We start from the raw sequence: 27,120 nt of genomic DNA on the forward strand, positions 1-27,120 counted from the left end.
ATTGAGAGAATCAGAAGCTTTGGCTGTGAAATTCGGGTATTTCCTGCAGCCACTGGTTTAATTCACATCATGTGGCTCATGTACAATTCCTATCTGATTGGATGCACCACAAAAGAGAGCTGTGAACTGGTGGCAGTTGATACTATTACAGAACAGTTCAGCTGGTAACCCCGCAAGCTAGGTTTCCAGCTGTGCTTGAAACACATCATGCTAATTCCTCTCTGGTTGGAGTCTCATCCTGAAACCTTTGCTCATGAGTCAAGTCTGTTCATTATGCCACACAGCACCGTCCTATCTGAGCCCCTTCCAGTGAGGCACAAAGTGACACAACGACCCTTTGTCAGGCCTGGTTTGGTCTCTCTCATTCTCTCCTGTTGGGTGGGTGTGGGGGGGAGACTTGTGTGTGCAATGCATGGTTTTGTTTTTGTGGGGTTTTTATGGGTGTTGGTTTGTTTGTTAATGTCCATGCTGCTCGGCAGGTCGAAGACTCGTGCCTCATGTTTGGAGCAGAAGGTGGGGAGGTTGCTGATGGTCCTTAGTTCCTGGGGGGGAGGGGGGGGGGTTCATTCCACAGATTCAGACCAGCCCCCCTTAGACAGCTGTTTCCCACGCAAACATTGACTTATATTTTCAAAAGTGACCAGCTATTTTAGGTGCCTCCATTTTGTGTGTGTCCAGCGTGAAATACCTTAAAGGAGCCTGGATTTCAGAAAAATGCCAGTCATAACTGAGAAGATCAAACCCTTTCAAGGCATCTTAAGTTGGGCACTGAGAAACTGAGGCACCCAAAATCTCTAGTCACTTGACAATTTAGGCCATGGGGGCTTATAGGGATCTGGGTCCTCCACGCACAGGGGGCCCAGATACCACAGCAGTATGGCTCAGAGCAGCAGGGACTGTGGAACACTACTGATTGCTGCCAGCCCATAACGCAAAGAAGGAAGATCCACTATGAACCTAGCATGGCCTCACCCGCTGCTCTGGAGGAAGGCGTTGCAGAGGCAGGAGTGAGAGTCACATAATTCGTATAGCTGGCATGTGCAGCACAACTGACCATGCCTGAGGAAGGTTTTGGGGGAGGGGGGCCCTGTATAGGCTTTATCCAGCTTCCTCAGTATCTATACCTATGGGAGGGTGGGGGTGACTTGATTGGACTAGAATTACCTACATCGGGAGAAACTATTTGATATAAGGGAAATTTTCATGCAGCAGACAAAGATGTTACAAAAGCCAGTGGCTGGAAGTTGAAGTCTGCAGTAAGATAAGAAATAAGATGCACATTTTTAACAGAGACGGATTAATCATTGGAACAGATTGCCACGGTCTTTGTACCAAGACTGGAGGTCTTCCTGAAAGGCACAATCTAGTTCAAACCCACGTTGCATGGCCAAAGGCAATGATCACTGGGTGTGTCTATGGTGCAGCCAGACACCTGCAGCTGGCCCGTACCAGCTTGCGGGACTCGGGTTGTGCAATTGTTTTACTGCAGTGTAGACTTCCGGGCTCAGGCTGGAGCTTGGACTCAGGGACCCTCCCACCTCACAGGGTCCTAGAGCCCAGGCTCCAAGCCTGGAAGTCTACCCTCCAGTGAAGCAGCCCCACGGCCCAAGCCCTGCGAGCCCAAGTCAGCTGGCACGGGCCACCAACGGGTTTTTCACTGAAGTGCAGACATAGCCGGTGTGTGCAATCTATGGCTTGTGTGGATGATGAAGTTTGGATTAGATGATCAGAATGGTCCCCGGCCTTAAGTTCCAGGAATGTTTTCTCTTTGGGGTGTGAAGGGGGAGGCTGGGGAGAATCCTTCAAATATTACAAAAGATTTATTTTAAAATATAAACATTCCCCTTTAGTGTTAAAATGCTTCAAAACAGAAACTCAAAACAATCAATAAAAAAGGTCCATGTTTCTAACCATGACCGGCCTTTCCTGTTTTCAGCACTAACAATATCCTGCTGGAGTAGCTTTTTGGTCTCCAGCCTATTTACTGGCGTGCTAATGCTCTCTGTGCTACACGTAAGAATCAAAGCAGAAAGATAAAGCTAATCACAACCACAGGCCTTGCCAAGGAAAACAGGCAGCCCCTTCCTTCTTACCTCGGTACCAGGGGAAGACATTTGCAGTTGTTAGAGGAGGAAATGCTTGTAAATCATGAGAGTTCTGTGCCTAGGGATTCTTAGGATGAGGTATTGTCAGATATCGGAGGTGTCAAAACAGGAAGCGCTGAGTCAAATTGCTAACTACAAGAGCAACAAGTCCCCAGGACAGGCAGCAGAGAGGAAGGATGATTTTGTGGGTATGGCACTCTACTGGGACTCAATAGCTCTGGGATGAATTCTTAGCTCCACCACAGACTTCTTGGGTGACGCTGGAAAAATCACATCTCTTTGTACATCAGTCCCTAGTTTGAAAAATGGGGATAATTAGCCTTCCTTTCTCCTTCCCTTGGTCCGTCTATTCTATTCAGAGTGAGAGCTCTTTTGGGGGAAGGGATTGTCTTCTAGGGCTTTTCTATGCAGGGAAATGTACCCATACCTATTCCACTATTGCTGTTCCAGAATAACTCCCCAGGTAGACACGCTTATTCCATAATAGCTATCACACTTTCAATTCACACCTTCTCTTATTCCAAAATAACTTCCCTATGTAGACAAGCCCTTATCATGTGTATGTACAAGCATAATGGGGCCCTGATATCAGTTGGGGTTTCTAGGCACCACTGTAGTACAAATAATAATTCAGAAGGAATGAAAGAATGAAATGATGGAGCTGAATTGTTACGAAAAATATTCAGCCTCATTAAAATCAGCGAGAAGGTAGCAATGTCCTTATTTTTAAGAAAGGTGCTCAGGGTGATCCTTAGAATAACAGAGTGGTAAGTCTTACCACAAAACCAGGTAAACTGATTAAAATGATATGTAAAAATAGAATTATAAAACACATTGTTGAACATGATAGAATAGGGGCAAACCTGCATGGTTAATGCTGAGGAAAACCATGCATCTCTAATCTACTAGAGCATGGCATAGGCTCCTAGTGGCTAAAGAAGAACTAACTGACATAAATGATATGGACTTTCAAAAAGCTTAAATGGCAAGAGGCAATCACTGTAGAACTCAATGAAAACCTTTATTCAATGCACAGAAGTGGTCAAAAATGCAACTAAAGCATTAGAATGTATAAGAAATTGAATGGAGAATAATATAGAGAATATTATAACGCTATTTTATAAATCAATGAGAAATCCTCACCTGCAAATATTGCCTTCTCTTCTGATCTCAAAAAGGATGCAACAGGAACAGAGGAGTTCAGAGAAGGGGGACAAAAATGAGCAGAGGCCTGGAAAGATTTCTGTCTGAAGAGACTGGAAAGATTGGGGCAGTTTGGTTTAAAGAGGAGATGAATAAGAGAGGACATGAGGGAGTTATACAAAACAATGAATGGTATCGAGAAGGGAAATCGGATGCCCCTGTTTATCCACTCTCATAATAAAAGAACAAAGGCCTGTTCAATGAATTCAAAAGGCAACGCATTTAAAACTGAGAAAAGAAAATACTTTTTTATATACATAGATCGGGGTGGCCAAGCCACAGCTCGCGAGCCACATGCAGCTCTTTTACCATTAAAGTGTGGTTCACAGACCTCCCATGTCTTCCCCATTCTCCACCTACCTGACTGGGGGTGGGGGAGCTCAGGACCTCTGTCTTGCAGTGGGGTGGTAGGGTAGGGGCTTCTGCCCAGCGGGGAAGGGGGTGGGTCTCAGAACTTCTGCCCAGCAAGGATGGGGGGGGTGTCTTGGGGCTTCAGCCCCTCAGGGCACACCTGCTGGAGCTTGGGGCTTCAGCAGGAGTGGGGCTGAAGCCCTGAGCCCCGGCAGGTGTGCCCCAGCTCTTGAACTTCTGAAGATTGTCGTATGCAGCTCAGAAGGTCAGTAAGTTTGGCTGTCCCTGCCACAGATAATTAGCTGGTGGAACTCATTGCCACACGATGCTATTGAGGCCAAGAGTTTAGCAGCATTCAGAAAAGTATAGTGAATTATGTGCATAATGAAAACATTCACAGTTAAGTTAAGGTAAAAATATAAGGGCTATAAAGATTCTTGTCTCAAGGTGTAGGCCAACAGGGGCAGCATGGGGATTGGCAAGAAATATCCTTTATAAGCCGGTAATTCCATACTTGTCCACTAGGAGGTTTCTTCCACCTTCCTCTGAACTGTATGGTACAGAGACAAGATTCTGGACTTGAGTGACCCTTTCTAATGAATATGTGATAAACTGCCTCCTTGTGGAACGCAACTGAATTCACATTTGACTGAGCTTGTCTGTCCAGAGACGGGTACAGCGAGGGAGCCGCTGCCTAAACTTGGCATTGTGGCCAAGCCCTGACCTGGAAGGTCCAGGATTAACGTTATTACACGTATCAACTCATTTCAAACGCGCTGTCGCTTCTGTCTTCAGTGCTGGAACTGAACTTCAGGTACACTCGAAGCAGCAAAAGGGAAGCACTGCCTTGTGGAAAGAGCCTTCCTAGGCCGGGTGAGCAGTGAAGGTCCTATATAGTCTCCAGGGGAACTTCACGGGAGTGGGGCCCTGTGGGTCATTAAAGGGGATAAAACAAATTAGATTTCATGGACCAGTGCAAGAGGAGAGCAGATTATAAAGCACGTGCTAGAAATCTTTCCTTTACGTAAGGTCTGACTCCGGGTTAGCACTTGGAAGTGCGCAGGGTAAAATGTTGGGCTGCCAAGAAGAGTATACAGGGAATGTAAACATTAAAGGAATTGTGTCACTGACTTCAGCGGGGCCAGGACTTCGCCCTACGGCCCCGGGTCACCAGGGTCCTTATCCTGCCTTCCTTGAAATTTAGCTCAAAACTCCCAATGATTTTCAAATGCAGCCCCAAAAGTTCTTAGGCATGGGCATAATTATGTCCCATTGACTTCAGTTGGCCAAGTCATGTGCTTAAAGTTAGGCCTGGGCTTAAGTTCCTGGCTGAATCGGGGCCTTTATTTAGATTTCTTCACCAATTTGCACCTAGGACTTCTAATTCCAATTAATATTTCATCTTGAAGAATGTTTCCTTCTCCCCCACTTTTCCTGACCAGGCTGCGCTGTCAGCTGCTTTCATTTCAGTGTGGACGGCGGACCCAGGTGTTGGGAGGAAGGGCAGGGGCACGTCACCCCACAGGAAGAAGGGTTTGGTGGCGGATTCCTTTTGGCTGAGGAGCATGATCCTTCCAGATGACTGGGGAGCATTTGTTCAGTCTGGTTTCTTGTAAGTGTCATTCTGAATTTGTTAAAAGTTTGAAGGGAATCACTGAAATGTGTATAATTTATTAAACAGGAGAAAAGCAACCAGAGGCCGCATTCCTTCGTGAAGACACATTTCTCTGCGGGGTGCTAGCAATATTGTATGCTCTGGACATTTTTTTTTAAAGGCTGGTAATCGAAATCTGTTAGAGGAGCACATTCATTTGAAATTTCATAAAGGGACGTAAGCAAAAGTATTTGCAGGGTTGGGCATTTAAATCTGCAAACACACTGTTTATTTGAATTTAAATATCTGTAAACATTTAAGGTCTGGATCTTCGGCTAGCTTTAACCAGCCTGGTTCTGTTGCAGTCAATGCAGATATGCCAATTTCTCCCAGTTGAATATCCAGTCCTTATGGCACCTACGCACATACATAATTTCATGTGCTGTGAATGGTCAATGGGATGACTTACAGTGTGTAAAGTTAAGCATGGATGTAAGTCTTTGCAGGTTTGGGGGTGCCCCCCCACACCTGAGTTTATAAACATCAAGGTTACTAAAATAAAGGTCGGTTTTTTTTTAAATCTGATTGTAACTGTATTATTAATTCTGTATGCTATTTGGTCATATTTTGCATTTCACTCCACTTAGTCAAGGGGAAAAAATAGATTAGCGAGTTTCAGTTTAGTTTCTCATCCGTTTCACTTCCCTGCTCTTATGTTGTAAGCACAATATTATTGTTGTTTGGGTTCTGAGTATAAAATACACTTTCTGTAAGACAATTCATGACAACTTTCCTATCCAGATTTGCTTTTGCAAGACCCCTTCCTCCTGCCTTTCAAAAAATAATAAGGATCCTAGCTGACAGTATCCCTTTAAAATGAGAACACAAACAACCACATGCCCACATTTCTTCATTCCAGGGGCTGATACTTACCTCGTCAAGGCCTCCCAGTGCTGGAGGTTCTAGTTGAACATTGCAAGAACAATAAGGATTTTTAGGGGCATTATGACTGGGTTAGTAAAACACAGCTGCCCCTGAAAGTCCCTCATTTTTCTTGCTGCCTCTCAGTGCCCTCCAGGTCCCTGTCAGCTAGGAGAGTTGACAGACTTGCTTCACTCTGGCTTGCTTATGCTGTGTTAAAACTGACACAGGAAGGCTTCGGCAGTTTTCCCAGCCCTACTCTCCCCCCACATTCCCCCCCAGCAACAGCTCAGAGTGCCCAGCAGTGCAGGAGGTGCTTAGTCATCATAAGCTTTGCCTTTCAAGCTAAATATTGTAACAATGTGGTTATAGGCTGCAGTGCAACCACACAGACGTTTTGTCACTCGCCCCCTTTAAGCCAATCGAAATGCCACCCAGCAAACCCTGCCCGATAGCTTTTTTACCCTAAACAACTGGGGCACCAAACAAATAGAATTCTGTATTAAGAACACACAAGGAACAGGCAATCAGATCAGAGCTGGCATTTTGGCTTGGAGAAGGGGCTTTTCTCCAGCTCCAAGAGACTGATATAGACAAGGTCATTCTACAGATTAGTACTGCATGTGTTAATATACCACTCATGCTGTAATCAGAAGATAAACTGCTGTACGCTAACGGAAGGTCAGCTGTAACAATCAACTGTCAGTGGTAGGAAACCATACCCAGCTTCCCAACAGCATCAGTTACTTCTGATTTATTAATAGAGGCAGGATGGTTGAGATTTATATTAGGGGATTATTATTGATTTTTCTAGGAGCCCCAGTCATGACCCGGGACCCCACTGTGCTAAGGGATGTACAAACAGAACTAAAAGATGGACCCTTCCACAAAGAACTTCCAAGCCAAGTAAATTTTAAAGAGGCCTATAGGATTTAGGTACCCTGCTTCTATTGAAAGTCTATGGGAGCTAGGTGCCTTTTAATGCCTTTGAAAACTCCCACTATAAATCAGCAAATTCAAGGCTGCACAGTTTTGGGTGAGAAGACCAAGGCTTTTTGTAAATTCACCAATAATTAAAAGCTTTAGTAGGTGGACTCATCAGAAGTCCTGACTGATCCCCCAAATACCTCATTTTGCTTTTTTGCATTACTTGGCCCACATCTCCATTTTCTGAACGCCTCACAGCCTTTAATGTATTTAGTCTTGCAACACTTCTATGGGGCGGGGAAGTGCTATTATCCCCATTTTAGGGTTCAGGAAAGTGAGGCACACAAAGACTAAGTGACTTGCCCAAGGACACACAGGAAGTCTGGGGCAGAGTAGGGAATCAAACCCAGGGTGTCTAAGTTCCAGGCCAATTTCATAACCACTGTCCCAGCCTTCCTCTTGCATTAAAAAAGGTGCAAACCTTTCCCTGTTCACTTCTTGGTAGTAGGCTAGGAAGAACATCATTGGTTCGACAGCCCTTAAAATGTAGCTAGTCTCCACAGAGCAAGAGCCAAAAGCCCTCTGATCGTAAACAGAACAGCCTTTTGCTGTGCCCCCAGTTGCCCAGCACTGTGCTGGATTCAGTTTCCAACAGGTGTGTTAACATTCAGCTCCAAAATAAAGTAAGCTAAGCTGGCACATATCAGCCGCTTTCTCTGTACAGAACTGCATCTTGTTTGGAGCTGCTGAAGCTCCAAACACGTCATCCCCACGGATACAGCTGGTAGGTTAGTGATTCTGCTTTGCATGCAGTGTAAATGACTAGATTTTACACACTCATGCAGACGCCAAGGAGGTGTAATATTAGATTTATATCTCCCATGTCCTCTCGTGGGAGACCACATTCTGTATCTGCAGGCAATGAGAGCTCAAAACTGTCCATAAGACCCTCATTATTATTTATACAGACCGTTTTTATTTTATTGAAATTTTTTTCCCAGGGCCTGATATACAAATAAAAGGGAGTTCTTGGTCCGCATCTGCTAATAAAACACCAGCCAGGCTTCTGATCCAAACAACTTATTTGCCTCTTTTTAAAATTATGACAGCAGTTAAAAAAAAGTTAAAGCTCCCTGACGACAATGGTGTCCTTAAGGAAGCACAAAGGCCAGGCCCGGTGTAAAGGAGAGCAGAGTAAAAGCAGCAGAAGGCCCACCTGGGAAGGAGCATGACCAGCTGGCTCATTCATTTAAGGAATCTATTCTTTTGTAATGAACATCAAGTAGTTTTTGGACCCAGATTAGAAAATTGCTCTTATTATTTTCAAAGGTTTGAATGGGGTTTTCTTTATTGATTAAACTAAGCAACCTTTTTATTATTCTTTATTATTCTGGGAGGGCCTAAGAGCCCCAGTCCAGGATCATGTCCTTGTTGCACCAGGTGCTGTACATTCAAGAAACGTAGGAGACAGTCTGTGCCTCAGAGAGCTGTTGATCTAGACATTAGACAGGACACAACAGGCAGATGAAGCGGACAAACAGGCTAACAATAAAATAAAGAGAGCTTAACAGAGAATCACAGAGTGAAATCCTGGAGTCACTACCATCAGTGGGGCCAGAACTTCACTCACAGGTTATTATTCATTTAGAGCATTATCTGCTAGGTGATTGGTTCTTGCAGACACTCAGGAAGGACAGTCCCTGGAGCTCTCAAGGTAAGTGTTTTTGGATTGAACATTCCTCTTTGGCATTGCAAGCCCAGACAGTGCTGCATTATGCAAAGTGCCCCAGAAATGGAAAGCAAGACCTAGCAGTTTAGTTTCACTGTCCAAGGCCCCAAGTCAACAAAAGCATTTAAGCGTGTGCTTAGCTTTAAGCAGGTGAGCAATCCCACTGTCATTCAGCAGAGCACTTAAGCACATGCTTAAATCCCACTGACATCAGAGGGACAAGTCGTGTGTTTCAAGGTAAGGTTACGTGCTTTGTTGGCTCTGGGCCTAAGCTCAGCAAAATGCAAAAATAAGACAAGGCAAAGAAAAAAAAATCATTACCAAGCATGAGAAGTAAATTGGATTTTTAAAATTCTTTCAGCTTTAATCATCTGAAGGGGTCGTTAATAACAGACAAAAGGTTGTTTGTTTGTTTAAAGCAGGGCTTTTACTTTGACAGTTTCCTTTCCAATGCAAACAGTGAAAACAAAATGTTCTATACCCCAAATAAAGGCCCAGCTCCTCAGCTGGTGCAAATCAGCAGAGCCAATGGACCAACACCAATTCACACCAGCTTTAAACTGCAGCCCCTCATCCTGCTCCCGCTGGAGTCCATGAGAGCTTTACCGCTGATCTGAATGGCAGCAGACTTGGACTCTCTCTATTTTAAACTAGACCAAGAGCAGCTGAAAATACGTTAATAGTCTGAGAAATCTAAAAACATGTTATGTTTCTTAAAGCTGAATCTGATTGTATTTAAATGAGCCAATGGACAGAACATCAAGAAAACGGCTGACGCTCAAAGATGTGGCCTTGGAATTTATTAACGTCTTTTGAGAGATGCTGGCAATGCATGCATCCAAAAATCAGTTATTTATGGTACTTAGCCCCTGGAAGAACATACTATCTTTATGAATAGAGCCTTGTCTCCGATTTGTTCTTGAAATTATGATTGGGGCTGAGCATCACCTTAAAATGATATTATAGATCTCCAAGGAAATATTAAATCAGTGACCTCAGAGTACAAACAAACACATATAACTTCATGGCCCACGCTATGTCAACCAGGCCTCATGCAGTGACTCAAGCAATGTGAAGTTGCACCAGATGTGCAAGATAATGCAGACAGCCATCAAGAGGTTACTAGCTTAGAGAGTAATGGAAGTTACTAGCCACACCAAAAGGCAACGGTTTAAAAAGAGACTGCCAGGCAGGGTTGATGATAGGTCTGAAATTAGACCCAACCATTTTGGTTTGGGGGGGTGGGACAGCGTGTGTGCTGGCCTGTCGCTCTGCCCAAACCATTCTTGTGAGCAAAGCCAGTGGGAGGAATGGAAGGTCAGCCTCCACCCTTTCACTGCTACAGCTGGTATCTGGCAAGATCATCTGAGCAACATGAATATCAACCCAAACCCTTTCTTTATTCTTCAGATTCTTCCAGTAGCAAGCTCAGGGTCTGATCCTGCAGCTCACGTGAGTAAGGGTTACAGGACGGAGCCCTGAGGCGCCACATCTTATCATGTTCACTGTCCAGATAAAACAACACATGAAAGTTACAAAAGGATCAGAGGCCCTCTCTCCTGCTGCAGGAAGATTCAACTGCCCCTTGCTACACCTATCTACCTCCACTGCAGAGAGCCCAGTTTACTGTGCTAATCGATGCACAGATTCCTGTGAAAGATACAACTCTTGAAAGGGCAAATGTCTTATATGGGAGTACTAAAACATCCAAGAGCAGAGAGTACGTGCAGAGGGAACGAGGGGCAGTACCAGTGCATAACTGGAAAAACACCCAGGCCCCAGGGCTGGTTAGGAGCATTTAGAACCATCTGCATTTTAGTTGCTTTGATGTCCTCAATTTGGAAGACCCTTTCCCCCTCCTGTATCAGAAGAGCCGGAAAGCCCAAGTTATTTTTAGGGGAGGCTACATTTGAGGCCTATTAATCTTGCCAGTGTCTCTTTGAAACCTGTCAGGTTTGGAGAATCAAACACACCACGCAGATTTTCCATGGAGTCTACCTAGAAAAAACAGCAACCCAACAATGCAGGAGCCAATAGTTCAAATAGTAACTTTTAATGCTCATCTAACTCTTTCACCCCATTGCGATGACCTCACCACTATTTATGTGCAGGGGACTCATACACCAGAAGCACAGAGCAAGGCACCTACAGTACCCAACTCGAAGTACATTAAATAAAATATTTAGTCACCATAATAAACAAAGAAAGGCCTTTCTGGCAGCTCCGTGAGTGGGACGAAACTGGCCAATGGTGTATGGCTGCAAAAGACTTTTTAAAATGATCAGTGTCGGCTTTGCTGTTCGATAGAAGGACCCCAGACACACGCCCGCAACAGCATCACAAAACTAAGCTAAGCCCTTGACAAAAATAAACCACTAAACCAAGCTTGGACTCTGGGGGAAGAAGTGCTGTGGGCATGACAGCTGGGGTACTACACTGCTTGGGGAACAAGAACAGAAGGGGAAGTGCTGGGAATCCATCAGTGGCACGAAGGCACTGGATCTCTGCGGCGAGGATTCTGGGGTTACGTAGCTCCCTTGGGATCTGAAGGGGTTTGCATCAGCCCCTGCAATGCCTGACCAATTAATTGGGGAGAAACTCCACAAGGGGTTCTCCTCTTTGGGTTATACTAAGTGAAGGGTGATCCGGCCCAATGGATTGATCAAGGAAGCTTTGCTACTAAAGACAGTACCAAAGGAGATATAACAGAAGAGGTTAGAGTCTGATAAACAACCTCAGGGCAGGCCAGATTCTGATCTCAGCTACACTTGCGTTAGGCCAGAGCAGCTCCACCAAAATCAGTGATTTTAGCCTGGCCATCCACAGGTATAACTGAAATCAGAATATGGCACACAGAGTCCCTTTGCATTTAGGAGACATCAGACGTTTATTTAATATTTATTTGATTTAAAGACACCCAACTTAGTATCACAAACACCTGCCTAGGATATGTATTGTTCTTACCACAGTGAGATCCTATCATCAGAGATGTGTCGACTTAAAATTGTAATGGAAACAGTTGGTTTTAAACCAATAAAGAGTCACCTAAAGCATGTAAGGCCCTGATTCAACAAGACACAAACGTGTGCTTCACTTTAAACATGGGCTGAAAGACTCAACCACGGCAGCATTAAGAACCTGGCAATGCAGCTGACCGCCACCAGCAGAGGAACGGACGTCAGTGATGTGCCTTGGCCAAAGTGCTGAGCAAGGCAAAAGTAGTAAGCCAACATCAGGAAACAAAGTGCCAAGCAAACTAGCTTTTTAAAATGATTTCCTTTTCATTAAATAAGGAATGATGAATAATATCAAGGAACATATTATTCCATTGACAACATATGGATTTTTAATCTAAGGACTGGCCCTGTTGTACCATTGACATTTAATGTGATTTGGGTGCCTAACTCCCTCAGGTTTCTTTGAAAACCCCACCCCAAAAGCACCTTCAGATTCACCCTTTATCACACACATCAGTACTTTTTAGAATTCCCAGGTGCTGATAGGGCAAAGCACTTAAGCCCGGGAGTAATTATATGCTTAAAGTTAAGCACATGCTTAATTAATTTGCGGAAGAGAGAGGCGATTAGTCATATGCTTCAAAGTTAAGCATGTTAAGTGCTTCGCTGAACCAGGGCCATTAATCTGATCCAATGGGTTATGTAAAACTCCTACTTCCCCAATTCCTTGAGGCCCAATAATTTGGGAATTCACTAGACATCCTTTTATTGACACACTGATAAAATACACAAGGTCAACATGAGTCTGATTATAGAGCCCAACACAATAGCTCACTTTTCTTACAAAATTATTTCTAACATCCCTAGTTTACCTGGAATGGATATTACCAAAGATTAGTAACATTAATATATCACATACCTTTGCCTATTGTCTACTAGCGCTCTTTCTTATGCTGAATATTCTGCCATGTGCAACGTGAGTGTTAAAATAAAAGGTTAATTTGATTTCCATTTTAAAAAATTGCCTCTAGAGCCTGTATCAATATCACACAAACAGTTATACAATCTCGGGGGACTGGCACATGATAGGAAAGGACCATGTGCTGAAGACAGAGGATCGGTACTAAGGAGTCTGCACTGATTGGTTCTCTAGGCTGTGCCAATTACAAGCCCTGCAGAAAGGGGATAATAATGGTCATTTCATAAGGGTGTCAGGGGGATTAGAAAAGGAGTACTTGTGGCACCTTAGTTAGCTTGTATTTGGGAAACAATCTGAGATCCTCCAAAGAAAATGTGAAATATTGTTATTACTAGCTGAGGGCCTGTCACATGACAGGGTACAGTCAATGAATCATGGGTCAGGCCTGGTTATTTGTGCAAAGTCACATTTTATTAGCCAGAACATTACAGGATGTTTGAGTGTTTTTCTTGTTGTATCTTTCCGCCTCCTCAGCACAGAGTTATTCCCAGCTCATAATTGCAGGAAAATCAAATCTCCTCCATTTCCAGAAGGTGAAAAAATTGAACCAAGAGAGTCAACACAAAACTCCACTTCTTGAAACATAACTGCTACCATTTATGGTTTTGCAACAGAAACTCATGCTCAGGCAAGTTGGATGAAATAAACAAACTGGCTTCTCAATAAGGAATCCACATGACCTATCAGTAGTGCCAGCTGGACCAATTTGAAAGGGGGGTACTCTCCACCCGGATCAAAACCTCTTTTAACAGTGACAGACCAGGAGATTTCAATTGGCATGTGGCATGTGCAAATCAATTTTCAATGGCCAACCAAGACAGCAATGATTTTGATTATAAGGATTAGAGAAGAAGGTTGTGTCAATTCTGTAGGATGCATCTGCCAATAGAAACAACCCTTGTGAAAGAAAATAGCTACAGTAATTAATAAATTGTGGCTACTACTTTCAACCAATCCAGTTCTGTTCTTTTTTGTCAGTAAATTCAAGAAAGAGCACATTTTAGTCACCAGGGAAAGTGAGAAAGAAGAAAATATTAGATTGCCAGAAAGATTTCACATTGAACCCGAATTTTCTCTCTCTTTTCACATTGTTAATAGGATAAACTCTCTCTTTAAAACTGTGCAGCCTTTGGATTAAAGTCTCAGTGTTTTCTTGGGCATTTACATCGATCTACTATTAAATACAAGAAAATCTTCCACCCCCCAAAAAATAAAAGTCTGTTATTAGACAGTATATCTGCTTAACTCAATTGCTACATGGCTTTTATGTACTGGGGAATTTGTAAATGGACTTTTTTCCACTTTGATCTCACCCTTGTAACTTGTTTAGATTGTCTAACTGTAGGAAACAATTGCTAGACATACTGTAAGTGATATTTGGACATATGCTATATTTTGGGGGTCAATTTTGTATTAAAAAACCTGCTTGTGTGAGTAAAGGTCACAGGAACAGGTCCCTGATTTATTAAATTCCATTAATTAAGCTAGAATGGTGTCAGCAACATAAAGTTCATATTTTAAATATCGTCCTTTTCTCTGTTGCTAACACATACGATTCATAGGAGTAAAGGTTATCATCATTTATGGGCAGCAGTAAAATCACAATGTTCAGTCTGACCAACACATATACAATCTATATGCAATGTTGCCTATGGGGACTGTATTTGAATATGATCTCTGGCCAATGATTTGTTAGCCAATACATATATGTTAGGCATAGTATAAACCACATTAATGGGTATTAATGTGCACAGTATTAATATAAGTGTTTGGAAGTTATGTTAACTGAATGTATTATGCCCTTCCCACAATTATGTTCTCTCATGCTAAGTATCCCATAATACTTGGCAAAGCTGACATCAGCTTTGGCAATAGCTCATAGAGAACTTGTCAAATGCAAAATATATACATTCTATGTCCTAGCATAGGTATTTTCACAGGCAACTGGTTTAGAATATAGTATCCAAAAGAGAAAGAAGAAAAATACAGATCAAAACAACAAGTTAAGGAACTGTTACAAATTGATAGGTTGGATTTTAGTGACGTACAGTAAGTTTTGTAACTTGTAAAACCCATACTATAAACTTAGCTAGGTTAAATGCATATTTCCAAAGCACAGCTTCTATGTCAGGTGAACTTGCTATAAGATAAGAATTGCTTCCTGGAAGCAGTGTATGTATGTCTCCTTTTCGTATTGTACTGTTTTGTCTTTAGACAATAAATTTGGCTACGTTCAGTTATTTAGTCTCTTGAATACTTTTAAGAACGAATTGTGACTGTGGTCAAACAACTGACTACACCTTTAACTCAATAAATTAAACAGTAAAGCAATCTGTTACAGTAGCTACTTCATATGTCCATAACTTTAAAAATATATGAAAAGAAAAAAAGTGTGTGTAAAAGGGCCAGGAGTATATAAAAGTTAAGCAAATCTATGTAATATTCTCCAGACAAAACGTGCAAAGGATAACATTTGCAAAAGTGCCTAACTGACTTAGGTGTCTAAGCTCCACCTTCAAAAGAGCACGTTCAATGAGAGCTGTGTGAATAACTGGATTTGTGGTTTGTTGGACGAAACAAAAAAAAAACTGGGGAAAAATTGTTTCAGGTTGAAATGATTTTTTAGGAGAACTGAAAAAGTTGGGGGGGAATTTCATTTTTTAAACCTTTAAAAAAATTAAAATGGAAGTAAAATTCCAAACAAAGTCATTTCAATTAGAAAAAATCAAAACTTTTGGTTTAGAAAATGCCAAAACACATTTCAATTTTTTCAGATTTTATTTTTTACTGAAACAATTTAGTGAATTGGACATAAATTCACAAAGTGTTTTGGTCAACCCGAATCTGCACTTTCCAAAGGGAAAAAAGTTTAGGCCAAAACTTCTTTCTACTGTAAATGAGTCTTAGATTTCTAAGTGACTTAGGAGCTTTTGAAATTTTAGTCAGTATCAGCATATGTATTTTTAATGGTTTACTCTTCCCTACTCTTACCAAGAACTGCACAGTAAAGGACTGAAAAAAGTAAATTTATATTTTATACATTATAAAACTATATTTACAAAAATGGGGCTTGATCCTCTTTCCACTCTAGTTAATAGGAGTTTAATATTGGCTTCAGGGCGGCAGGATTGGATCCACAGTACCCTGTCTGTACTTGATTGTGCTCTTACTGAGGTCAATGTGGTGGTCTTCTCCTGGACTTTAACAGGGTTTGGGATTAGGTTTATTGGCTAATGCCTGCTGTTCTGAATCCTGCATTGTATAATAATAAAATAAACAGCATACATATTTATTGAATAGACAGGACTCTGCTGAGTTTGGAAAACTTCTGGCCTCCCAGCTTGTGCCGTCCAATCCCTTTTTGTGTTTTCCTCAAGCTCAGACAATGAAAACAGCCTGCTCGGTTTCACTTTTGTTTAAAGCCGTTTTCCTTCCTGAGTCTCACACAATAGCTTAGTGATGCTGTCCAGGGCTGCAGCACTGCTGGGGAGTGTTGAAAGTTTAAGAAACTTCATGAAAATAGCTCTGTTCAGGCCAAATCCTCAGATGGTGTCAATCGGCATCACTCCAGGCAAGTCAGTCTGGTGGGAGTTTACTTTTGAAAGCTATTTTTGGATGTTTACACCACATTGTTTCTCGTCCAAAATGGAGTTGTGACTCTCCAAGGAAAAAAGTACCTATGTCTGCAGATAGCTAGGTCAGATCCTCAGCTGGTGTAAGTCAGCATAGCTCCGCTGAAGTCAACATCTATGTCCATTTACAGTAGCTGAGGATCTGGCCCATTATGTTTTGCAAAAGCGTATTTACAATTTTAATTTTTAAACACTGAAATCCGTTTACAGCCTGAAAACGGCTGATTGTAACAGTAGTATCTAGTTATAAGGTATTTGTCTTTCGAAAATGTGCATCTGATGAAGTGAGCTGTAGCCCACGAAAGCTTATGCTCAAATAAATTGGTTAGTCTCTAAGGTGCCACAAGTCCTCCTGTTCTTTTTGCGGATACAGACTAACCCGGCTGCTACTCTGAATGCTTCAAAATGATATCTCAGAGCACTGTTTCAGATTGATAAAACAGCGTGACATAATTTACAAACATTTCTTTAGCACGGAATATTGAGAACAACGATCCAGGTGAAAAGACTCTCCAGATGTTTGTCAGAAAATTGTACTGTTCACAAAAGTTACATCTCAGCTGGGGTAAATCAATGTAGCTCCATTGACTTTGGCGGAGCGAAGCCAGTTTACACCAGCTGAGGATGTGCTGTAACTGCTTACAGCCGCAGTACTAGTTCCTTGGAGAGTTGCAGCTCCATTCTGGGTTACATACAATGTGGCATAAATATAAAATCCCAATTTATCTTTCACGATTAAACTCCCACCAGATGTTTTGAAATAAAGCTACAGATTAAAAAAACAAAACGAACAATATCCCAGTGTTAAAAAATATGTCAAAACTTTAGACAAACTATATTATATAAACACCCTATATTGGCTAGTAAGCATTTTCCTTACTCTTTGCAATGTTTACACTTTAAAATAGGGTTGCATGAAACTACTGCTCCGATCACTGTAATCACCACAAGATAAAGTCACTCCAGAGAGAATTCTGCAGAGGGAAGATTATTGCTGTGTTTGCAAAGATCTCAGTGGAGAACCACTGTCAAAAAAAGCCGCCATTTCATTGTGGCTAGTAGCTTTTAGTGCCTCTTGATAAAGAAATTAAATAAAGTCCTTGGAGGAGGGACGAGATAGTGTTAGTTTTACAGCCTCACTATGCAGAACTTCCAACTGCATATAGCACTAATGTCACAAATGTGTGTGAATGTCCTCATTCAGACTATAATTTAGTCCCCAAGGAGATGCTGAACTAACTCAGCTATGCTAAATGTGAACCAAACTCTCCCGATGAAGTGAGTGCAGTATATGTATCCCAGAGCTAAATTTAGTCTGAGGCTTTCTGTAATTCTAATCTCAATTTACCACTTATAACTGCAACAGACAAACATTATAAAATGATTCCGTGAAGTCTGTTAGAGTAGGCAGCTATATTGGGTTAAGTTCTAAAAAGCCTTTATTAACTAAGATTGGGGAAATTTATTTGAAATTTACTCCCGATAAGTTACTCAGTGTACTTGAGCGTTTGATTTTTTTTTTAAATGTAAATTATTTTCTAACACTTAATATTTTCAGGTTGTTTTTCAGGTCTTTTGGGTAGATGAATTTCAAACAGGTACTGTTAATATTAAAAAAATCATTAACTGTCTTACTGAAAACACCACAATGACATTAAAAAGACAGAAGCTGTAAATATCTGAATATGCTTTTCACTATTTTGACATTTGTTTACTTTTATGTATTTTGTTCACCTTGGACGATAAAAGTACATTGGTCAATTCACTTTTGTGTAGATTAGCTTTCTAGCTCTCGTAGTGCATGACTGTTGCATTTGTATTTGATCCCTTTTTTCCCTTCCCCAAAATGTTTTTATTGAAATTAGTAAGCAATAACATTTATAGATTACACATTTGTATTCTTATTAGGTTTTTTACAAAATAATAATTTTAAAACACAACCTAGATTTAAAATGTCATTAACGCTATCCCTTTAATTATAAAAGAGATATTTAAAAGTGGAATAAAGGACATTATTTCTTCTAGGAACTATCAAAATAATTTTAAAAGTGTTCTTAAAATCAAGCTCATTTAAACTGATCTATGTTCAAATTGTTGTTTCATAATGAAAAATCTTTTGATCTGTTTCCCCAAACAAGATGTTTCGCTACCCCTAGCCTGGAAAGCTCCATATATGTTTGCCAGGACTTGTTTAATAGGAATAAAATCGATTATATGTTAAGAAGTCTATTTCCAATAAGCTGAGCACTGCCACCAGACCTTAAGGCTTCCCATTGATCAATCTAGTTGGGAAAGTCTGAGGTTTTAAAAAGAGATTTTGCTGCTGTTTTTAAAAGAGATTGTGGTCAAAATTAAGATTCCTGACAAGGTCTTACTCTTTCACGCTATAAATTCTTAATTGGTTTTCCAGTATTTGTAGGTTGCTGTTAGCTCTGTTCACTCAAATATCAGCCCATCCTTGCTCTTCCTAAAAAAAATTCCTTTTTATGGAAATATGATATTATTCCAGATGTTTCAACATACAGCAATTCTGCTTAACTCAACCTGATCACAGCTCTGTAATGAAGCCGAGAGTTAAATAGCTTCTGGAACTTATTCCTTAAACTACTGCACTTACATATTTGAATTTAACCCCGTGGATAGCACAGGATTCCAAAGCCACGTCCTTTGTAATACCGCACAGATCTGACTAAAGGTTTTTCCATATCCACAAAACCTTTGGTTCGAGAACTGCGTTAGCTTGCTGTCTAGTTATTTGCTGAATAGTTTTGACAGACAGCGTATCAAATTAAATTTAAACATGTTTTAAACTGTGTTCTTCATCAAATTATAAAGGAAAGTGTAGTTTCTGAACAAATGCTATTCTGGCATTTTAGTTCTAGGAAATTGCATACCTAAAACTGAGAAAATTGACAATGCAGTTTAGAGATTCAAAATAAGAATATCTAGCTTTTAGCACCACCGTAGTTAGTGGGAACTTTTCAATTACAGTGAATGAAAGCAGGATTAGGCCCATATAGTGCTTTTCCTCACTAGATCTCACAGCTCTTTACAAAGGAGGACAGTATTATATTCTCATTTTATGGAGGACTGACCGTGTCCCATTCCCCAGAAGTTATTAGACTAATATCAGTGTTTTGTTAGCTCTTTTAATAGTGTGCATTTCATTGTTATTTATTATTATCATTGTATTTTTATTGCCCGTTTGCGGCCCAGAAGCCTTGGTCAGGTGGGACTCTTTACGAGTAAATAAATATTTGTGACCAAGACTATAAGGTGGATAGAAAGTTGGCTAGATTGTCGGGCTCAATGGGTAGTGATCAACAGCTCCATGTCTAGTTGGCAGCCGGTATTCAAGTGGAGTGCCCCAAGAGTCGGTCCTCAGGCCAGTTTTGTTCAGTATCTTCATAAATGATCTGGAGGATGGTGTGGATTGCACCCTCAGCAAGTTTGCAGATGACACTAAACTGGGAGGAGAGATAGATACGCTGGAGGGTAGGTATAGGATACAGAGGGACCGAGACAAATTAGAGGATTGGGCCAAAAGAAATCTGATGAGGTTCAACAAGGACAAGTGCAGAGTCCTGCACTTAGGATAGAAGAATCCCATGCACCGCTACAGACTAGGGACTGAATGGCTAGGCAGCAGTTCTGCAGAAAAGGACCTAGGGGTGACAGTGGATGAGAAGCTGGATATGAGTCAACGGTGTGCCCTTGTTGCCAAGAAGGCCAATGGGATTTTGGGATGTATAAGTAGGGGCATTGCCAGCAGATCGAGGGACGTGATCGTTCCCCTCTATTCGACATTGGTGAGGCCTCATCTGGAGTACTGTGTCCAGTTTTGGGCCCCACACTACAAGAAGGATGTGGAAAAATTGGAAAGAGTCCAGTGGAGGGCAAAAAAAATTATTAGGGGTCTGGAACACATGACTTATGAGGAGAGGCTGAGGGAACTGGGATTGTTTAATCTGCAGAAGAGAAGAATGAGGGGGGATTTGATAGCTGCTTTCAACTACCTGAAAGGGGGTTCCAAAGAGGATGGATCTAGACTGTTCTCAGTGGTAGCAGATGACAGAACGAGGAGTAATGGTCTCAAGTTGCAGTGGGGGAGGTTTAGGTTGGATATTAGGAAAAACTTTTTCACTAGGAGGGTGGTGAAACACTGGAATGCGCTACCTAGGGAGGTGGTGGAATCTCCTTCCTTAGAAGTTTTTAAGGTCAGGCTTGACAAAGCCCTGGCTGGGATGATTTAGTTGGGGATTGGTCCTGCTTTGAGCAGGGGATTGGACTAGATGACCTCCTGAGGTCCCTCCCAACCCTGATATTCTATGATTCTAAGACCACAGGTCTGTATAAGAGGTACTAGACTCATAATGGGTACCACAATAGCTAATCTTACTGGGGAATATATTCAAACCATGAGCAATGCAATGGAAAATGGGAACAGATTGTCCCATGGTAGAGGACCCTGGGACACTTTTAAGGAGTTTCCCCAAATTATCAGGGAAGTCTGGAGAGAAACAGGATGTCCCCCACACCACCAGCATGGGAAAAACACAGGGTTCCGCTACCAGAACCTTTGGATCCTCCAGGATCCACACAGATCCTGTGGAATCCACATGAGCTCTGAGCCATCTCTCTTGGGCCCTGGGAGGGTAACCATTTGGACTACCCCAAAACTGATCAAATAGGTCATGAACCCTTAAGCTGTTCATTAGACAACACCCTTTTTTGGGTTCCCATAGCAATACATCAATTAATAAAGTAAAAAAAACACAAAAACCCTCCAGCAAGCAGAGCTGTTATCCCAAAACAGGAGAAACACCAGAGACTGAAGTCCATAGGGACTGGCTATTGCTGCTGGTTTTACATGAAGCCACTCAAATACTACGGTGATGAGGGTTGAATAAAACCCCGAGACAGATAGAGAGTGCAACGTCAGGCAACTTACGATGTGTTCTAGCTGTTCATCTACCCCATCTCTTCCATTTGGAATCAGTGACCTTTTGCTATTCAGATACAGGTGGGGAGGGAAACTATCATCAGCACTGACAATTTGGAAGCATTGTCTTTCCTTTATCATTCAGAAATGTTTAAAAGAAATTGCAAACATTCCTATAGTTTGTGACTGTGTTTCTTTAAGAGCTGCACTTTAGAAAGAGCTTATGTTATACACGGCAGGCACACCACATGCTCTGCATTCACCATGGGGGTGCACGGGGCGCCAGATTCCGAAAAGAGCAGAGCATGTTGGGTACAAGTGGGGTGCTAGGCTCTTGTGAAAATCTGGGCCCTCTCATGTACTGAACAGCAGAGCAAAGAGCAGACAGTTCATATAGAATATTATCCAGATTGACAACTCCTTCAGTCACATACATGTGTAAAACGGATTCTCCAGGCTCATTATGTTCCAGACCCCACTGTAATTCTTCAGACTCTCAGCTTTTGGGGTTCCCTATCATGAAGGTCTCTATTTGAAAACATGGAAAGACAGTGGTTCCTAAACACTGCAAACAAACATTCTGCTTCTCTCTCCACAGTTCAAGTAGTGAGAATCCAGCTCGAACCCCACCCCTCTCCTCAACAAACTGAGCCCTTACTACTCAGATAGTTTTCTTTCAGGCCTTATCACAGACAAAACCACAGCCCTTTTTTGTGCCGAAGGAGTAGGACCTGCTAAATATACACCAACTCTTTCAGAAGGCTGAAAATGTCAGCCTGCAGTATAATAAACTTCACAGTAAAGGCTCTGACAAAGAGAGAGACAAGCAACTCTGCGCAGAACTAGGTTATTGTGGGGGTACATGCTGTCAGCTCTGACTGCTGAGGAAATTTTGTATTTGTACACTGAGAAAGATTAGTGAAAGAGGTGCAAAGTTTAGAAGTGAAAATAAAACAAAGCCCCATTATTAACAGGGAAAAAACCTCACTGAGCCTGCAACCCAGAAAGCATAGGACATTATGAAATACAGATTAACAGTAAAATCACCAGTTAAGAAAACTGTCATCAGCACAACAACTTGCAGCAGAAGTTTGAAACATTTACTGTTCTAAGGTGTTAGCTGGGCCAAACCTGATGCCTAGTCTAAATATGCTTCATGTCCAATTAAAAAAAAAGCTAATTATTTTTACTTCGTAATTTGTCAAAATCACTTAGGAGTTGAGGGAATTTTAGATTCAAGTTTGATTTTTTTAATCCAATCAGAATGGTTAAATAGAACAATTTAATGATGCCAAAAAATTATTTGCATTAGCTTGTATGGCTCTTTGGGGAAGGGACTGTGTTTAGAAAGTTCCTAGCACATTGTGTGTGCTGCTGAAATCTAAACAAATATTAATAATGAAGATGAACGGGGAAAAATAAAATTCCTAATATCAGCACGTCTGTCACTAGAGTTCTCTCCGTGATAAACAACTGCATCCACTCTGGTTCAAAACAGATGGATTGTACTTGAAAAAGTTTGTCCTTTCGCCTTGATGAATGACATGGTTAAAGAAAAAGCTTTTTAGAAGTGACGAGTGTTTTGGAATGCTCAAATTGAGACACTTAAAGGAGCCTGATTTTCCAAAACAGCTGAGCACACAACCTCTGAAAATTAGTCCCTTTTAATAGGTTTCAAACTGGGCACCCAAAATTTGGAAACCCACAGTCACTGGTCATTTTTGACAATTCTGGCCTAAAATGCACCAAGGAAGGAGAGGAAAAAAATATTGCTGGAAATAAGAGATTTCAGATCGTTATAAACCTGGCAGCTTATGGAACTTTATAAAGCAAACCACAAGAAAGAAACACTCCTTGTGAAAGAAAAACTTTAGCTGTCTTATCGGATAGTCCCAAGAGACTGAATAGTGAGAAATAATGTGTATAATCTTGACTCAAAATTGCACTTCCCTTGAAACAGAAAAAGTGATGTCCAAAAAGTTGCACGGAGAGGTAGAAAGACGACGGATATGGCTTCAGAGGCGACGTACTCAGCAATAGACATCTCTCCCACGACTCCACTCTACAGGCTATACCGTACCATGAGCTTTTAAGTCTAAATCCCCACTGGAATCAACAAGCCCACATAAAACCTGATGGCAGGATACAGCCCTGTACGCCCAATGTACTTTTACAATGTGCTACCTTCGCTCGTCTTGCTGTAGCTCCCATATGTTTCAGGGCAACTGATTAGAATCAGTTTGCTGTGATTTCATTACAGATTAATGTAGTTTAAGGCTAATGATCCCTAAGGAGGAGGGGTGGCATGTAGTCCAGAGACAGTACATTCTATAACCACATTCGTGTGACAAGGACAACATTTATAATCTTGGGGCAAGCCCACTATTTTAGATTTTTGCCTTCACTGCTTAGTTTCACATACTTTTCCTTCATGTACCCACCAGACAGAGCTAGGTAGAAAACTGGTGGGGTGGGGAGAAATTTGAAAATAAAAAAAAAAAAGTCCCTTGAAATGTTGTTTCAAAGAAAGGTTCCCAATCAGCTCTTAGTTCAGTGTTTTATAAAGATATCAGGCCCAATCGAGCACTCGCTAACTTCATGGACAGTAGGCTCAAGTCATGAACTGAAAACATCATAAATGTCTACACATGGGCAACAATTCTTTGTGTGTTAAGACTAATATGCCTCTGATACATTCTGGAAGATTATTATTTGATTATGCAATGAACAATGTCCCAGTGCAAATGTGTGTGTGTATATAACAACGTTTGCAAAGCACTTTGGGATTCTTCAACCAAAAAGCATTATGTAAATATTAATAAGTATTACTGTTATAAATGAGTCCTTTAGAATTTGATAGGGATGAAACGGATAGAGTTCTTCAGAATCCCACAGAAAACTGAACATAGAAGGTATGCTTTCTATATTTATATATAATCATCCTTATACAATTCTGGAGCAGAGATATTAAAATGCGACATTACCCATTAAAAACAAAAATCTGTTAAATTCTATAGGATGTCTCAAAAATCCCAAAGAAAGGTTATCGATCTCAATTAAATTTGATACAATTTGTATACAATTACTACTTGGCCTTGCTCCTTGTTCTATTTCAATATTCTAGCCTTTAAAACGGAGAACAAGGCAAAACTCTTTGGCCCTCAAAATATTTCCTACATAAGAACTTGAGGAGGAAAAAAGTTAATAGTAACGCAGAAGGGCATGATCATTATTATTTTTCTATTAGTGATTGCGCCCTTCTGCACACCCATATATATATATATTCATAGACACACACTAAAAGCTGGGTATGAATGGGAGAAATAGGCACGATTTAGAGCTGTAAGGTGCAGATCATAAATTAAGGACAAATTTTAGGGCAAGTTTCGGAGGGTTGGTGATATTAACACAAAGAGATACAATGGGCCGAGCTATTTAATATATGAATAAATAAGCAGATCTACAAAAATCTGATCAGCTGTGTTTTCTGAAAGTGAAAGTTGGAAGAAACAAGTCCTGTGAGCACACAGACAGTTCCTGCAGAGAATTCCGATTTTTTATAGAAACCCAATGCTGACAGTGCACATAGCTTTCACTGTTTCCCCTAAAAGAGGCTTTCTAGAATAATGTGCAAATTGTGCTCCTACAGTGCAGTCAAGAATCATGGGACCTCAAAGTGATACAGTCAAAATTAATTACAACAGAAACTGCATGCCATGTGCAAAGGTAGGACTTTTTCTTGAGGTTCAAACGAAACGCATTTCAAAATTCCCAGAGTGACATTTTTTATGGCACGACTCTTCTCCTTTGGCTTTACAACATCCCAGCTAGTATGAAAAGTTAGTGACCTCTCCCTCCAAGAAAGAAGCCACTGCCAGCATATGGCTGACAACCCCCCGTTAAAAAACCAAAACCTTCTTCTGAGCTTTCATATCTGAATACATAAAGAAATAATAATGAATTTGTTTACAGTCCAGGATGAATTGTACTGGGATCTTGGTTTAGTTACACTCAGAATATAAAAGAAGTGAGTTGGTTGTTGTTTCCTGGGGGTGAAGAAATACATTTAACCATCCTCTAAAACGAATTTTTAAAGTTCTGTCCCTCGGACGAGGAGAAACTCAGAGCTCACACATCTAGTACCTGGAAATCTGTAAAACACAACAGCCTGTTGCTGATTTGTGCAGCTCAGCAAGGCCAGTCAGCCCCTTTCCCACCAGCACAATGCCAGGGTGGGTGCATGCAAGAGTTAATAGCCCTGAGAACGATGATGGTTTTTTAAAACCAAGATCTTCTCTCCCACCCCCTGGCTCTAACTTTCAGCTGTTGTCACTCTTCAGTCGTTTCACTGCCCTATGGCACTGCAGGTCCTGGGAGCCGAGAACTGGGACTTTGTAGGCCAGTTGAATGCACAAACCTCTCATCTCGCCCGCAAAGACCCAGCCCTAGACTCGCCCAATCCGACACCGAGAGCAAAACACGGGCTTTGAACGGTCGTTTTGAAAAGAGGGATTTTAGCACCTGATCTGGCAGCCGGAGACTCTTCTAAAAAAAAATCAACTCGCAGCCAATTGGCCTTGTCGCATCGGCCCACACTACGGGCGCGGGAGCCCCGGACTTCAGGCCACTCGCCCTCAATCCCCCGGCCCGTGGGTCGGAGTCAAGCAGGGCTTCTGCTCCAGGGACTTAAATCCGCCCCCAAACGGCGGCGACGAGCAAGTGTCACGAAGCAAAAGGAGTGGGGGGGGGGGGGCAGAAATCCGGATCCATGGTTTATGCTTCGAGCCAGACCGAGGGGCAGCGCTTTCCGCCTGACCCCCGAAGGGTTAACGCGCCAGCCGGTTCCCAGCGCCGAGCCCCGGCACCCGGGAAGCGCCTCTACAGCCAGGCCCGGTCTGCAGAACGGGAGCCGGAGCGGAGCCGCTTTTCCGACAGAAAGCAAGAAGTTTGCACAAGGGGGAGGAAGGGAAAACCGTCCTCGCGTGTTAAAAAGCCGGTTACCTTCTCTCAGGGTGGTGGGCACAGGGCACCGGGGGGGCGGGTGCGGCTCTTCGTGCCCGGCCCGAGCCTCCGCCAAGCAGGTCTCCGAATTGCGGGCGGCAAAGCCTTGACAATTATGTGGAGAGAAGCAATGGGTAGCTCCCCCCCACCGACCCCCCCGCCAGCTCCCGCCGCAGCCCATTCGCCAGAAGGCGGATATTTAAGCTGGTATTGACCGCGCTGCGACTTTTTTCCCACCCTTCCTCTTTGCCCTTGCTAAAAAAAAAAATTAAAAAAAAATTAAAAAAAAAAAAAAGTGCAACCGGGACAGGACAACATTTCCCATTAAAAGCAAAAATCTGTTACATTTGCCCGGGGGGGAGTCCCAGCCCGCCAAGTAGAAGGGGGAGGGGAAAACCCACCCCACCAAACCAGAGAGAAAAAGGCGACTGGATCCTTGCCCCGTTAAGACACGTTTCCAATTCCGCGGCGTCGCCGTCCAAGTTGCAAGATCCTTGGAAAGTTCGCCCGGCGCAGCCCCACGTGTCCGCGCCCCATCCCCGGGGCGCCCGGCGGCGGGGGGTCGCCGGCCCTGCCGCCGCGGCCACGGGTGACAGGGGAAGCGCACCCTCCTGCCGCGCTCAGCCTCTCGCGCTCTCCTGGCTGTTTAAGGAAGCACCCTAGTCCCCACCCCCTAAATTAGACAGCTCTTGCTGCAAGTTAGCCTGGCAGATGTGGAGGCTGGAGGCTTTCCGTTGCTGCCACCCTCCCCCCCACCCCCCCCCAAAAAAATCATTTGG

The 27,120-nt window shown here is 42.3% G+C and overlaps 1 long non-coding RNA gene across 1 annotated transcript; it reads right to left on the minus strand.

Annotated features, from left to right (window-relative positions):
• Nucleotides 1–1,801: 1,801 nt before the first annotated feature.
• Nucleotides 1,802–27,039, minus strand: LOC142069025 (uncharacterized). The gene is made up of 2 exons (XR_012664885.1): nucleotides 26,342–27,039; nucleotides 1,802–4,586 (listed from the first exon to the last, which is right to left on the minus strand). It is a non-coding gene; the product is annotated as an uncharacterized LOC142069025 (long non-coding RNA).
• Between the last annotated feature and the right edge of the window lie 81 nt (nucleotides 27,040–27,120).

This window comes from Caretta caretta, chromosome 14 (genome assembly GCF_965140235.1).
Source record: "Caretta caretta isolate rCarCar2 chromosome 14, rCarCar1.hap1, whole genome shotgun sequence".
NCBI classification, from domain to species: domain Eukaryota; kingdom Metazoa; phylum Chordata; order Testudines; family Cheloniidae; genus Caretta; species Caretta caretta.